The sequence below is a fragment of the Mytilus californianus genome, unplaced genomic scaffold (genome assembly GCF_021869535.1).
Source record: "Mytilus californianus isolate M0D057914Y unplaced genomic scaffold, xbMytCali1.0.p SCAF_5, whole genome shotgun sequence".
Taxonomy (NCBI): Eukaryota; Metazoa; Mollusca; class Bivalvia; order Mytilida; family Mytilidae; genus Mytilus; species Mytilus californianus.
This window is the reverse complement of record NW_026262701.1, coordinates 44,075,524-44,092,453: the sequence shown is the minus strand read 5'-3', so window position 1 is coordinate 44,092,453 and position 16,930 is coordinate 44,075,524.

Sequence of the window (16,930 nt, the reverse complement as noted above, 5' to 3'; positions counted from 1 at the left end):
AATACCTGGTCCAGAGGCCGTCTAGTACGAAGGTCGGGAGTGGAAAATGAGATTTATTAGATCAGGACAGAAGTTGTGCCTTGCAACAGGCCACTGACGGACCCATCAAAGAGTTGTTGGAATGGGTTCTTAACGTGCAGAGAATGTGGCACTCTCTTTACACGAGGCATTGGAGTTAACATTCCTATTATGACCGGACGTGGCTGCTTACTTGTAAATCTCACATAGCCAAACGTACGCCCCACGTTGACAAAGATTTTACTGCCGGTAAACTGACCTAATTGACCATATTTCTATTCCATAGTGATACGTAGGAAGGAAATATTTTTAAACACGACCTCAGCAGTGTTTGCTAGTTTGTTACTTTGGCATTATTTTTCTTTACATTGTCAATGATTGTACTCAACGTTTGTTGCAAATAATATTGTTACATGGAACATTTTAAGGTCAGTCGAAATCCTTTAATAGAGGAAAGATATGCAATCTATGATACAAAGAAAGGTAAAATAATTCACAGCATAGCATAGAGTTCACCTTAGCATGTCGAATAAAACCAGTGTGAAATATTGTAAAATGTTCTTGCATGGTAAGCAGTTCACGCTGTAGTAGAGACACTTCTCGTATAATGATAGGTAAAAGTAAAATTTAATAAAACAACATTTCACAATAGCTATCGATATAATAAAACAAATGCATGTTCCTTTGACCTTGCATTCAAAACATACTTGTGATGTTGTTTTTTGAGTCATTCAGTTTACCAATATTGTTGCTCCAAGCTGTTTTTTCTTGATTGATTTGATAGTGCGTTTATAAATTTCTCTTAGGGTTTGAGTAAAGACAGAAAAAAACGAGGCTTCCAAATGTAGAAAAATTTAGTTCATTGCAAATTGGAAGAACTGAAGAAAACAATTTTTTTATTTTGGCTTTTGCATAAACGTTTAAAAAGAAACATTTTCGAAAAATAAAAAAAATACATAAAAGAATTCAAATTTATCTAAAGTTAACTTATTAAAATTAAATAATATTTACTTCTATATGTTAATGATGGCAACATTTGAGTACTGGCAATATTTAGTTTTTACGAAGTTTTCGTCAAAACGAGAAATTACTTCTCATTGTTGTTTCCATAACGGAATTATTCTGCATATCTTTCTTATGGTAACTGAGATATGGTCAGACATATCATTGTACGATGATGTGCATTACCAACTGGCAAATCATTTTCGGCAACGTATCTCACAATTAATTTATTGCAGACATATGTCCCTTCAAGTTTGTACCTATTTTGATCCAAACGAAGTAGTTTGATTAATTTCCTAGTTAACTATCGAATGTAACAAACCATACACGTTCAAACAAACGTATTTTTAATTGTGATTGTCTTCTTATTCATGTTTTGCTCTCTATATTCCGATTTACCTCTCATAAAGTTTGTTAAGATTTGATGCAAATCCCTACGTTATCTTAAATATTAAAGAATTTGGTTGGCTTTACTGGTGATCTTAATTCCTTTGTATTTACACAGAAAAAGTTTTCTCTATAACAACCAAAACATTTGTATTGTTTGATTTCGAAAAAAAAACTCATTTTTTTCTAATTCAACGCTATATCATATCAATAAACAGGTTTACGAATCACGTCTCTCAATATGTTCAGGGAGTTACGAAACAATATTTAAGGGAGGCATTTTAATCTAAACAATTATTTCAAAATATACAAAAGTTTGACATACAGTTTACATTCAAACAGGACAATTCGTACGATTATCATAGATGTCGTAACGATTCGGCCAAAACATATTTATGTACACCATCGTTTTATTTAATTTTAATACAGTTGTTTGTAGGTTAGGTAATTGCATGATTAATATATAAGTTTAGTCGGGGTAAATTAAAGGAAAGTGTAAACATATATTATTTTTGTGTATTATATAAGACCATTGTTGAACAAAAATGGGCTAACATTTTTAAATATAGTTATCTGGCTATCAACTTTTGGACAACTGAGACAACAGCGCTGTTAAACAACACAATCCTAAAGAAACAAGATAAGGTGTGATCGTATAACAGCATTTCTTTTCTAAAACATGATTAACTAATACAATAGAAATAGGAAGATGTGGTATGAGTGCAAATAAGACTCTACATCCAAGTCACAAGGTGTAAACAGTAATCAATTATAGGTCAAAGTACGGCCTTCAACACAGAGCCTTGGCTCACACTGAACAGCAAGATATAGAGGGCCAAAAAATGACTAGACTGTAAAACAATTCAAACAGGAAAACCAACGGTCTAATCTATATGAAAAACGAGAATCGAGAACCACATCAACAAAGAACAACCACTGAACAGGCTCCTGACTTAAAACAGGTGCATACAATTGCAGCGTGTTTAAACGTTTTAATAGGCGCCAACCTTTACCCTAACCTGGAACAGTCGAAGATTCATTAAACTTGAGTACTATTGGAAACCTTCTTTTGTTATTGTTGTTTCATGTCTTGCTGCTTGATACACTCAGTTTAAAGTTTTCACTGGCACTGTAACTGTAAATACTACTTATTTAAATGTAGGATGAAAGTAATATGCAAGTTGAAATCAATCATTCATTGCAAACAGTCTCTAAATGTGAACAAATAATCGATGAAGTTGTGTGGCTAATGCAAACAGCACTTTATAAATTTCGTGTTCCGAAGCGCTTTTTAAACCTAAACATTTGGAAGGCAACACTACAACAATATACGTAGAAACATGACCAATAACGAACCCATAATGGCTATGTTCGTTCATTCATTCAGTTTTAGTTGTTTTTGGTACATCTTCAGTATGTTTTAATTACAAAATCATGTCCTTGATTATAATTTCATATCAAAATTATAGAATGATGATCTTAAATGTTTTCCTTTTCCAGTTAGTTTACCTTGATTACGGAAGCAAATCTAAAAGCCCCATGTCCAATTTCAGTTTTTTTTTATAAGAGAGATGTGACAAAACCAGTTTGTATAGACAAGAAGCAGATATGTTCAAAGGAAAGCTCTTAAAAAGTTGTATGACATTTAAGAACATTTGTTGTACATATTGTATCTCTTATTTGATACAATATTCAAAATATTTTCAAAAACTGTTCAAGAATGAGCATTTTAAAAAATCTTGTTTGAATGGTTTGCTTAATGGATTTAGAATCTTGAAAGATTTTACTACTATTGTTAAGCTACTTATACCAACAAATTTTCTCAATGTTTTGCAGATTAATATGGATAATTCAAATAAAGGGAATACCGAAAACAAATAGTTGTTGTAAGACATACCCTTTAGGTGTTTTATTTTTGAATGACGCTATGTTAAAGTATTATCTGTTTCAATTTATACTAATTTAGTTACAATATTTCAAATCAAAGAGTCGCAATTAATGAAATCAAAGTTTGATTAAAAATCTTACATAAACAATTTATTTGTTCTATTCCAACTTGACATACTCTTTTGTTTGTTTGTTTGAAATTATATTATAAAAGTAAGAGTATATGTTTTTTGAATGAAACCTTTTTTTTTTCAAATATTTTATTATGACAACACTTAAAGATTTAAATAAAAGGTTTGCATTTTTTTTAAGTTAAAGTTATACATTTTCCATTTCGTAGGTATCGCTTATGTTGCCAAATGTGTTTCCAAAGCAAATCGTTAGACTTTATTGCAAGAGGAATGACAGAGAAAGCTTAAAGATAGCCAGTCATTGTTCTAAGAAATGGTATGAAGATAATAACCTTCTCTTACAGTAGGCAAAACTTAATAAAACTAAAGTGCTTAGTTTTCAATTAATTTTTGTTTTCTAATTTCAATGTTACTATGATACCTTCCGTCTGTTTTATAGTGGCTAGATGATCTATAAATGGTTTTCCTATTTTTTCATTGTAAATGATTCATACACACAATTACCGATATCTTTAGTTTGAATTTATCAATTAGGACAAAACATGTATTAAAACATAATCAATAAATCATTACTTCCCTTGTGCATGAATATAAAGATTCATTTAAACGAGAAAATACTGTTAAATACATGCAATGTGTTTCCTAAATACACGGAAATAGCATTTTTTTAAATGGCAATGCATCATAAAATGTTGAAAAACGTTTGTTTCTACTTATGATAAATCAATGCAAAAGAGAGGCGAAAGACACCAAAGAGACATTCAAAGTGATAAGTCGAAAAAAAACTGATCACGCTTTAATAGAAAAAGAAAAAGACTACAAGACAAGCAACAGAATACAAAACACAACATAGAAAAACTAAGGACTGAACAACACGAACCCTCACAAAAACCAGAAGTAATCTCAGGTGCTCTGGAATGGTAGGCAGATCCTGTTTCGTTTGTTGCACCCGTCGTGTTGCTCATATGGGTAAAATTCCGATGAGAAGTCTAATTCGGTGGGTCATATAGGGGGAAATTAATGGATGGCGACAAAGTGGTTACGACGATTGAAACACATCCGTCGGCCTCTTTGAAACATATATTCCGTAACGTTCAACCATCTCGTGATTGGGTCCATAAAAAGCAACATTTCACTTCTAGTATTTATGTATAAAAACAAATACAAAGCAACTACACATATGAATCGTTAAAGCAATATAATCATAGTCTATAATGATAAAATTAAACACAAAAAAACATAAATACGTACCTGCATGGATACAGGAATAACATTGACACAAGTATCATTGCTCGTGACACGTGTTTCTAGTAGAAAAACTTTCGCCAGGAATACCGTTCCTTCCAAGGAAAATAAAGGCACAGACAAAGAAAGGAAATCACACATCTGATAAAACCAAAAGGAGTTTTGATAGAACCGCTGATATCGTCTTAAGTCGAATTTGTCTGAGAGAGCTTCATACTGAGTTGCATTGCAAATTCAGCGTATAGTTAGTATATGCTTTATATACATATTTCTAAAAAAGTTTATATTTGATGTTTTGCAGGATCAAGGTCCAAGAAGAAGTACTTGTTAAGGATGAATGGCTATTAAAACTGACAATTGTAAACGGAGTTGATAGATTCAAGATTTATATTTGTTTTGCTTTCACAGTTCAAGTTCAAATATCTTGCACCAGAAGAGTATCAACAAATATGTAAAATGTTTCTTAAACATGGTACTTGATAGTAAATCTGTTTTATTTTTATTTTACTAATATACACAGTATTGTTGGGTTGTACATGTGTAACTTGAAAACATTAAAATGTCAAAAATTGACATAAAGATATAATTATCGAGGTGATAAATCTATTCAATAAACTGTTGTCACAGATATATGTCTCGCTTTTGTAATTTTGATAGTTGAATGCAAATGGTAAAATCACAATGGAAATATTCAAATATGTAAACTGAGTGTGCCAATTCTCCATGAAAATGAAAAGAGCCATAATACAACTGCATACCATATATCATAGACCTACCACTAGTGGTATAAAACTAGGTTTAATCCACCATTTTCTACATAAGGAAATGCCTGTACCAAGTCAGGAATATGACAGTTGGTTTTCATTCGTTTGATGTGTTTGAGTTTTGATTTTGGACTTTCTGATTTGAACTTTCTTTTGAGTTCGGTTCTATTTGTTATTTTACTTTCTACTAACCTAATCACAAACTAATGCATTGTTGTCCCCCACGCATGAAAGAGCACGCCTTAGTTTAGCAAGATAAAAATGGATCAGACTTTCGAACGTTTTAGTTGAGCATATTTCTTTGTTAAAATCCAAAGATGATGTTAATTGGTAGATGGTTTATCAAACTATCCAAATTTTTGGAAATTTGTTTATTCTTTATATGTTTTGGACTCTTAGTTTTATAACTTAATAATGCCGTTATCGCCAATTCTTTGCATGATAACTGACGTGTACATTCAAAATTACTTTGACCTTTCCTTGAAAACATAAGATATTACTAGTATTTTAATGATATTAGTCCTAATTCAAGACACATTTTATTTTAATGCTCTGGTTTATCTAATTAAGAAAATAGATTCTATCCCTCAACCTGGTACCTTTTGTTAGCTATTATTCGTATGTTTCTCTGTCCTATATGTTCTCCCATTTATTTGTATTGTAGTCCTGTCATGTAATGTTGTCATTTTAATGTTATATTTAACATTGCCATAAAAGCGGAAGGTTTGGTTAGCCACAAAACCAGGTTCAACCCACCATTTTTTTCTTAAAATGTCCTGTACCAAGTCAGGAAAATGGCCATTGTTATATTATAGTTCGTTTCTGTGTGTGTTACATTTCAACTTGCAAGAGTATTAAAACTTTTGACTTTTTACGCTTTACACAAGTATTTCCAATTTCAAACTTTAACACAAATTGATTACCATTTTGGAGCACCTGTGATCACCCCAGGTTTTGGTGGGGTTCGGGTTGCTCAGTCTTGAGTTTTTTATGTTGTGTTTTGTAACTGTTCTCTGTCTTTGTCTATCTGTTGGTCTTTTCTTTTTTTAGCCATGGCGTTGTCAGTTTATTTTCGTCTCATGAGATTGAATGTCCCTTTCGTATTTTTCGCCTCTCTTTAAATAAAGAAAAAGTAAACCTGTTTCGTGAGTTGTAGAGCAATGAAATGTCAGTACACATATACATTAACAACAATTTCATTCTATAATTCTGCTTTCTAAATTCGGTTCACATTTAGAAGATCGAAGGCGCAACACAGATCAAGAAATACCGCCCCTATTCAATCGCCTGCATCAATTTCTTTAAATTATTTATCTTAAAAAGATGTCGTAGCAGATTAAAAGGAATGGCTAGTTTGAATGCCTGACTGCATGACCTACAGCAGCTGATACTTATTTAGAAAATTGTCAAAAAGCCTTTGCGTATCGCTTAAGGATATTAAACATTAATGGTGAAAATTGCAATAGATCTGTAATTAATTACGTTATTTATTTAACCTTTAATCTTAAAAAATTGTATAACTTAGACAGTTTGAAAATCAAACTTTCGAAAGTTTTAGTTGAGCATATTTCTTTGTTAAAATCCAAAGATGATGTTAATTGGTAGATGGTTTACACACTATCCAAATTTTTGGAAATTTGTTTATTCTTTATATGTTTTGGACTCTTAGTTTTATAACTTAATAATGCCGTTATCGCCAATTCTTTGCATGATAACTGACGTGTACATTCAAAATTACTTTGACCTTTCCTTGACAACATAAGATATTAGTAGTATTTTAATGATATTAGTCCTAATTCAAGACAAATTTTATTTTAATGTTCTGGTTTATCTAATTAAGAAAATAGATTCTACCCCTCAACCTGGTACCTTTTGTTAGCTATTATTCGTATGTTTCTCTGTCCTATATGTTCTCCCATTTATTTGTATTGTAGTCCTGTCATGTAATGTTGTCATTTTAATGTTATATTTAACATTGCCATAAAAGCGGGAGGTTTGGCTAGCCACAAAACCAGGTTCAACCCACCATTTTTTTCTTGAAATGTCCTGTACCAAGTCAGGAAAATGGCCATTGTTATATTATAGTTCGTTTCTGTGTGTGTTACATTTCAACTTGCAAGAGTATTAAAACTTTTGACTTTTTACGCTTTACACAAGTATTCCCAATTTCAAACTTTAACACAAATTGATTACCATTTTGGAGCACCTGTGATCACCCCAGGTTTTGGTGGGGTTCGGGTTGCTCAGTCTTGAGTTTTTTATGTTGTGTTTTGTAACTGTTCTCTGTCTTTGTCTATTTGTTGGTCTTTTATTTTTTAACCATGGCGTTGTCAGTTTATTTTCGTCTCATGAGATTGAATGTCCCTTTCGTATTTTTCGCCTCTCTTTAAATAAAGAAAAAGTAAACCTGTTTCGTGAGTTATAGAGCAATGAAATGTCAGTACACATATACATTAACAACAATTTCATTCTATAATTCTGCTTTTTAAATTCGGTTCACATTTAGAAGATCGAAGGCGCAACACAGATCAAGAAATACCGCCCCTATTCAATCGCCTGCATCAATTTCTTTAAACTATTTATCTTAAAAAGATGTCGTAGCAGATTAAAAGGAATGGTTAGTTTGAATGCCTGACTGCATGACATACAGCAGCTGATATTTATTTAGAAAATTGTCAAAAAGCCTTTGCGTATCGCTTAAGGATATTAAACATTAATGGTGAAAATTACAATAGATCTGTAATTAAATACATTATTTATTTAACCTTTAATCTTAAAAAATTGTATAACTTAGACAGTTTGAATAAGGACTGGTAAACATATTTTATGATGGGTAAATCTGAAATCTAACATAATGGAACTCAAATAAAATAAAACGTTGCACTGATATTACCATGACCTGTAGATTTAGACTCATCACGTACGATGAACTGACGGAGTAGAAATTCATATGTTATTTGTGGTATAGTAGATAGTTATCAAAGGTACAAGGATTATAATTTAATACGCCAGACGCGCGTTTCGTCTACATAAGACTCATCAGTGACGCTCAGATCAAAATAGTTATAAAGCCAAAAAAGTACAAAGTTGAAGAGCATTGAGGATCCAAAATTTCAGAACGTTGTGTCAAATACGGCTAAAGTAATCTATTCCTGGGATAAGGAAATCCTTAGTTTTTCGAAAAATTTAAAGTTTTGACAACAGAAAATTTATTAAAATGACCATATAATTGATATTCATGTCAACACCGAAATGCTGACTACTGGGCTGATGATACCCTCGGGGACGAAACGTCCACCAGCAGTGGCATCGACCCAGTGGTGTAAATAGTTATCAAAGGTACCAGGATTATAATTTAATACGCCAGTCGCGCGTTTTGTCTACATAAGACTCATCAGTGACGCTCAGATCAAAATAGTTATAAAGCCAAATAAGTACAAAGTTGAAGAGCATTTAGGACCCAAAATTCCAAAAAGTTGTGTCAAATACGGCTAAGGTAATCTATTCCTGGGATAAGGAAATCCTTAGTTTTTTGAAAAATTTAAAGTTTTGTCTGCAGGAAATTTATTAAAATGACGATATAATTGATATTCATGTCAACACCGAAGTGCTGACTACTGGAATATATGTTATGGTATATGGCATAAAATGTAATTACATTTGTATCAAGTTTTCCAGAACAACTGTTGTTAGAATCCGAAGTAGGATCAATATTTTCAGTGATCTTTGTATACTTGTTATTGAGTATATCGGCAATTCTATATGGTCTGTACTTGGTTTATTGTAACAAATAACCAAAATGTAATGTTCATGATAATATTCGATACCACTGCCAGTATGCAAATGTTTCCATAATGTACTTCTACTTCTCTTTTCTTGTCCTATCACATAAATATATATTTCGAATTTTCTATCAAATATTTAACCTTGCTTCTCCAGAATTTCTTTTTAAACATGCCGTGTTTTATTTTCTCCTTAAGTTGATCACTTATCCATTCATTTGATGTACAGTTTTAATTCGCCTTTTAAAAAAAGGGCCGCATGATAATTCAACGCTCGAGTCAATATATTTATAAAGATAAGTAGCGCTTCATCAGGATCATCAATTTCTAGAATTCTCTTATGGGGAAACCGGAACAAATGGCGAATTAAATTAGTCCCGTTGAAATGCTTCGTAGATCTGTTGTTTAATAATCATGAACTTGTCTTTTCTTTTGTAATCCCTTGTAAAGGGAGATACATAATGGATAGTGATCACTGATTGAATATTTTTGAACTAAAATATAATCAATATTTTCTAGTACATTACAATAAACATGGTAAATCAAAGTGGATAAAGTTTTTGTATCTCTTGTAGAATCTGAAACCAGTTTAAGCATGTTGCAAATATTTTCTAGGTGTGAACATTTTTGTTGTTCTTTTCTTCAAATTCAAATCAATTTTTAAGTACCTCAAAATAAAAGTTTCTTTATCTCCAATGTCACCTTTTTAAACCGAGAAACCCATTCAGCATGATGTTTGATGTTTGTATATATATTTATATAACCAAGTAAAACAGGATTTTGAAAGTCATCACATTATTTTAGTGACGTTTTACAAAAAGCTTCTTTCCAAACAAATTTAATGCACCTAACTAACATACCGCTATACTATGTAGTATTCAAAAGATTATTATCAGTAGTTCATCTTTTGCTCAATCATCGATAAAATGTACGGTGCAATTTCCGTTACATCAAGGTCAAAGGTGAACATAAATAACGGCAACATTAGTATACCGCTATTCGCAAGTCATTAATCGATTGGGAGAAAACAAATACGGGTTCGAAACTAAAACCGAGGGAAACACATCAGCTATAAGAGGAAGACAACGGAACAAAAGAAACACTGAAGTGTAACAAAAACAAACGCCAACATACATAGAAACGAACATCTGCCATATTCCTGACTTGGAAATAAACATTCCTAAATTTTCCCAAAAAATATCAAAAATGGTTTTTTTTTCTGGTTCTTGTACTATACATGTTATATATTCTTTTCTTTTATGAATCCTATAGAACAGAAAACGCTTATTTTATACCAAAAGTAAATTAAGGGGTAAATAGAAAAACATACACAGAAAATTGCAGTTCTTAAAAATCCTTAAAAAATAAAATTACTCTAAAATTCAAATATTTCTTGGAAGATCAATATTTATATACAAACAAAAATGAATTTATTGAATATAAGTCAATGAAAATTTTCATCAATTTAAACAGAAAGTATTAATTGTCTTGAAACAGCTTTATATTGAAGTTTGACAGCTGCCTAAATTACCGCATCTGCTTTAAGAGAGACTTAAGATAAAAAAGGGACCTTCACACTCATATGTCGAAAATAAACTGACAACGCAATAGCAACAAAGAAGACCTAAAAAGAAACAACTATATACAAGACACAACATAGAAAACTAATGAATTTGCAACATGAACAACAAATTATCAGGGTGATCTAAGGTGGTCTGGAAGAGCAAGCAGATTACCCTTCTTATGTGGTATCCGTCGTGTTGCTCATGTAAGTACAAACCCGTTTATAAGTCTAATTGGGCAGGTCACACTCGTGGAAATAGTAGACGGGATTGTGATTACGACAATTTCAGCATACCCATAGTCATCCATATTACGACATCAGATATTCTACATGTTCCATGTCGGTCAAACAACTCGCGATACAGTCCGTAAAATTTACGAAGGGATGATTTTAACTCCATCACTTGGAACTTTGGTTTAATAGCTTTCTTGTGAGGAGCAACCATATATTAAAAAAAATCATGATAGGAAATGCAAGCCATAGAATAACAAATGCTAGTAGACATACTTGCTCTTGCTTATTCTTAGTTGAACACATCAATTATAGTCAATATCAGTAAAAAAATCAATTTGTCATAATTCAAGAAAGAGTATTTCAGTGAAAAATTCAAAGAATATGCTAGTTATACATAGCGGGATATGCTTTGAAGTTTTACACTTTTAAGTTTTCGAGTCAAGTTGCTTAATCATCCTTTCTATAATACCAGTGCAATTTATTGTTAGCCACTTCTGTTGGTAGAACTACAACGTTGTGCTGTAAAGAAGAGAGGGTTTAACGATAAAATTTATCAAATTAAAAAACTTTAAAAAATTCTCCAGAATTTTTCCTTTTACTTTCATAGTTTAAATTTATCTTACACCTTTTGTATCATGAGTGTATATGAAAAAATATATAACCATTCAATATGCCAATATTGAATATATTTGTGGTGACAGAAGATCTTCCGTAATTCATCTACTGCTAACATATTGAATGCGTGAAATATACCAATGTAGAAACTAAACAAAATCAACAATGAAATCAATTTTGTCCTTATTTGTGCGTTTCACAAAAAATGTGCAATATTACTCTCGAGTACATTAAGTACATAGTCGCCTGAACTTGCAAAATAACATGTTTAATTTGTTGTCGATAACTGTAATATGTGTACTCAATCGTTCCCGTGAGCAAAACTTCATATTCGCGATGAATTATTATCCTGCATTTCCACATTTTCTCGAAACATCTCCACCACTTGTCTCCTTTGTTCAGTTGTGCATCTATATGGAATATATATCATCGAAATATAAGAAAAAACTCATGAAAACAAATCTATGGTTTATTGTGAAACTTTATAGTGAGAATGGTCTTTTTAAGTCCAGAAATTTTGTTATTTTCTTTTCAGAAAAAAAAGAAAGATTTGCTATAATATATTAGTAAATGCTTTGCATACCTGCGATCAAAATGTTTTGAAATGTTTAAAATGTAAAACAAAAATAAAGTGAATGCATGGGTATTACTTATATTCTATGTATTTAAAGATCTCGTGTATACAGATAATTGATCAAATGCATCTTGCAATGGCTATGTATTGTCAGATAACAAAGAACATTTAATAGTTCAATGAATTTGCATACAAACAGATTATATCGATTATATAATTATCATACTACTAGTAACCTTAGACTATTGCAGTTTAAACAAGTTCATAATTTTTATTAGCGATCGCACAATTCGAGAAAAAAGCAAGTATATTTTTATTTATATTCAAGTTATAATTGACTTTAACATTTTCATATCAAGTTCGATTATTTCTACTATTTTACTATTTATTTTTTTAAGTAATGTCAATATTGGTGAATGCAAGTAGTTAATATATTCAAAAAATAATTTGGATAGCAGATTTATTTTCAATAAATTGTTTTTTGAAAATAAATACTGAACATGTCAAAACTAAGCCGTTACAAATTGATTGCACTTAGCTTGAACATGTTGAAATCCAACAACAACTGTTGGATATATGTATAAATTTAAATTTATATACTTCAATCTTACATTTAGTGCTATTCTCCTTGTCCTAAAACTGTAAATAAGGACACCTGAATGGTTAAAATTCTATTTTTTAATTTTCTCTTTATGCCAAAATCAGATCCATAAAAAGTCTTTTGTGTTCTTATAATGTTTTGTGTATCAAGGCTCAGTATTAGACTGTATCATATAGTCATAGAAATATGACAGAAATATTCGTAACAAATGACCTTGTGCTAGTATCATCCATTTGTATTAAGCTGTTCATAAGATAATGATAACTTGTACAAAAACTCTGTACAAATTATAATTTGTACAACATTACAATTTGTACACAAAATATCTAAAAAAAAAATTTAACAAAGACAATGATACGATTATTTTTTTTTGTAATTTTTCCCTTTTTTGGAACTTTATTTTCTGATACGGAATATGTCTTTTCCTCGTGAAAATATTATTAAAGACTAGACTGAGGTCGCCCAACAATTCAGCGTTCACCGGGGCACAATTACATGTCTTTGACAGAATGTTAACTAAAGTAGAGTTCATTAATTCCTATAGGTTATTTTCACGAGTTCTTATAATCCCCCCTTTTTTGTATCAACTGAGGATTATTGCTGAAGCATGTAATAGCCGACTTCAGTTTACCTTTTTGTCCTTTTTTGACTTAAAGCTCGTCATTTTTTCAAGAAGGTTTGAACTTGCTAATATTTTGGCTTCGAGCATCATATGCATAGAAGAGACATTAATTACATCTGGTGTAGCACACATTGGTACTGTGAATGTTATGATACATATGCAAGACTGGGACAAATGTATAACTCGTTAAAAAAGAAAGTAGAATATGTTTTGTTCACAATTATCAAACATTTACATATGAAATAATTTTGCCTTACAATGTAGTTGTAATATCAATATTAATTAAAATACATATTTAACGTTAGAGATTTATCTTAACATTGATTAAAGAGTAGTGTATTTTAAAGTTGAACAAAATGTATATATATATATATATATATATATATATAAACAAGTCTAAATTGAAAACAACGTTCAAACCTATGATTGCGTTGGATAAAAACCGCAATTTTTATACGTGTGCATGCAAAACAAATTTCTTGGTAGAGGGGTCTAAATATATATATATATCGCATGACTAATCCTACAAATAGCGTCTTAAATTCAAGGACGTATTTCAACAAAACGATTAAAATGGTTTGTAAACTAAATGTGTTAGACTTTTGTAGTCAATATTTTCTAGTACATAACAATAAACATGGTAAATCAAAGTGGATAAAGTTTTTATATCTCTTGTAGAATCTGAAACCAGTTGAAGCATGTTGCAAATATTTTCTAGGTGTGAACATTTTTGTTGTTCTTTTCTTCAAATTCAAATCAATTTTTAAGTACCTCAAAATAAAAGTTTCTTTATCTCCAATGTCACCTTTTTAAACCGAGAAACCCATTCAGCATGATGTTTGGTGTTTGTATATATATTTATATAACCAAGTAAAACAGGATTTTGAAAGTCATCACATTATTTTAGTGACGTTTTTCAAAAAGCTTCTTTCCAAACGAATTGAATGCACCTAACTAACATACCGCTATACTATGTAGTATTCAAAAGATTATTATCAGTAGTTCATCTTTTGCTCAATCATCTATAAAATGTACGGTGCAATTTCCGTTACATCAAGGTCAAAGGTGAACATAAATAACGGCAACAGTAGTATACCGCTGTTCGCAAGTCATAAATCGATTCGGAGAAAACAAATACGGGTTCGAAACTAAAACCGAGGGAAACACACCAGCTATAAGAGAAAAACAACGGAACAACAGAAACATTGAAGTGTAACGAAAACAAACGCCAACATACATAGAAACGAACTATTTGATGACAACTGCCATATTCCTGACTTGGACATAAACAGTCGTAAATTTTCCGAAAAAATCATATAAAATGTTTCTTTTTTTTCTAGTTCTTGTACTATACATGTTATATATTCTTTTTTTATGAATCCTATAGAACGGAAAACGCTTATTTCATACCAAAAGTAAATTAAGGGGTACATTGAAAAATATACACAGAAAATTGCAGTTCTTAAAAATCCTCAAAAAATAAAATTACTCTAAAATTCAAATATTTTTTTGAGGATCAATATTTATATACTAACACAAATGAATTTATTGAATATACGTCAATGAAAATTTTTCAACAATTTAAACTTAAAGTATTAATTGTCTTGAAACAGCTTTGATAAAAGAGATGATTTTTCATTTCCTATTGTAAATTATCCATTTTTAGATGGTGACGTTCCCTTGTCACCATCTTACGGTGTTTATATATCTCAACTTGTTCGATTCGCTCGTGTATGTAACAATGTTTTAGATTTTAACGAGAGAAATTTATGTATTACTGAAAAATTATTACACCAGGGTTTTCGATATCACAAACTAGTCAAAACATTAACTAAATTTTATCATCGGTATAAGGACATCATTCGTAAATATAGCTCAACATGCAGACTTCTTATACGTTCAGGTATTTCACATCCAATTTTTTATGGAAATATTCATTATAAAGCACAAAAATGTCAGTATTCACCTCTGAAGCTAACAAAACCTTTAAATAGACTTATTAAGAAGGGATACAGTTACGATATTGTTGTCAGGTCATTAAAGATTGCATATTTTGGCGTTAATATTGATTCACTTATAGGGTCTTTGCATCGGAACTAAACACATTTATTTAAAAACCAGTTGTTGGCATGACACGGGTTATGTTCTTCTCATATATGTTATGATGGTATGATACTAAACCCCTAACGGGAAGGATTGTGCCTGATATTCATATGATGAAGACATAATCTTTCAATCAGTTTAATTGAAGTCTGGAGCTGGCATGTCAGTTAACTGCTAGTAGTCTGTTGTTATTTATGTATCATTGTCATTTTGTTTATTTTCTTTGTTTACATCTTCTGACATCAGATTTGGACTTCTCTTGAACTGAATTTTAATGTGCGTATTGTTATGCGTTTACTTTTCTACATTGGCTAGAGGTACAGGGGGAGGGTTGAGATCTCATAAACATGTTTAACCCCGCCGCATTTTTCCGCCTGTCCCAAGTCAGGAGCCTCTAGCCTTTGTTAGTATTGTATTATTTTTAATTTTAGTTTCTTGTGTACAATTTGGAGTTTAGTATGGCGTTCATTATCACTGAACTAGTATATATATTTGTTTAGGGGCCAGCTGAAGGACGCCTCCGGGTGCGGGAATTTCTCGCTGCATTGAAGACCTGTTGGTGACCTTCTGCTGTTGTCTGTTCTATGGTCGGGTTGTTGTTTCTTTGACACATTCCCCATTTCCATTCTCAATTTTATTATATTGAAGTTTTGACAGCTGCCTAAATTACCGCATCTGCTTTAAGAGAGACTTAAGATACCAAGGGAACCTTCACACTCATAAGTCGAAAATAAACTTACAACGCAATAGCAACAAAAAAACAAACAACTGTACACAAGACACAACATAGAAAACTAATGACTTTAAAAATTACAAATTATGCGGGTGATCTAAGGGGCTCTGGAAGGGCAAGCAGATCCCGCTTCTTATGTGGTATCCGTCGTGTTGCTTATGTAAGTACAAACCCGTTGATAAGTCGAATTCGGCAGGTCACATTCGAGGAAATAGTAGACAGGATTGTGATAACGACAATTTGAGCATATCCATCGTGATCTATATTACGACATCCGATATACCACAGGTTCCTTGTCGGTCAACCAACTCGCGATAGAGTCCGTAAAATTTACGAAGGGATGATTTCAACTCCATCAACTGGAACTAGGGTTTAATAGCTTCCTTGTGAGGAGAAATCATCTATCAAGAAAATCTTAATAGGAAATGCAAGCCATAGAATAACGAATGCTAGTAGGCATACTTGTTTTTGCTTATGTTGAACACATCAATTATAGTCAATATCAGTAAAAAAATCAACTTGTCATAATTCAAGAAAGAGTATTTCAGTGCAAAATTCAAAGAATATGCTAGTTAGACATAGCGGGATATGCTTTGAAGTTTTACACATTTAAGTTTTCGAGTCAAGTTGAAATATAGTTATATCCTTGCTCCTAAATCGACGGCTAA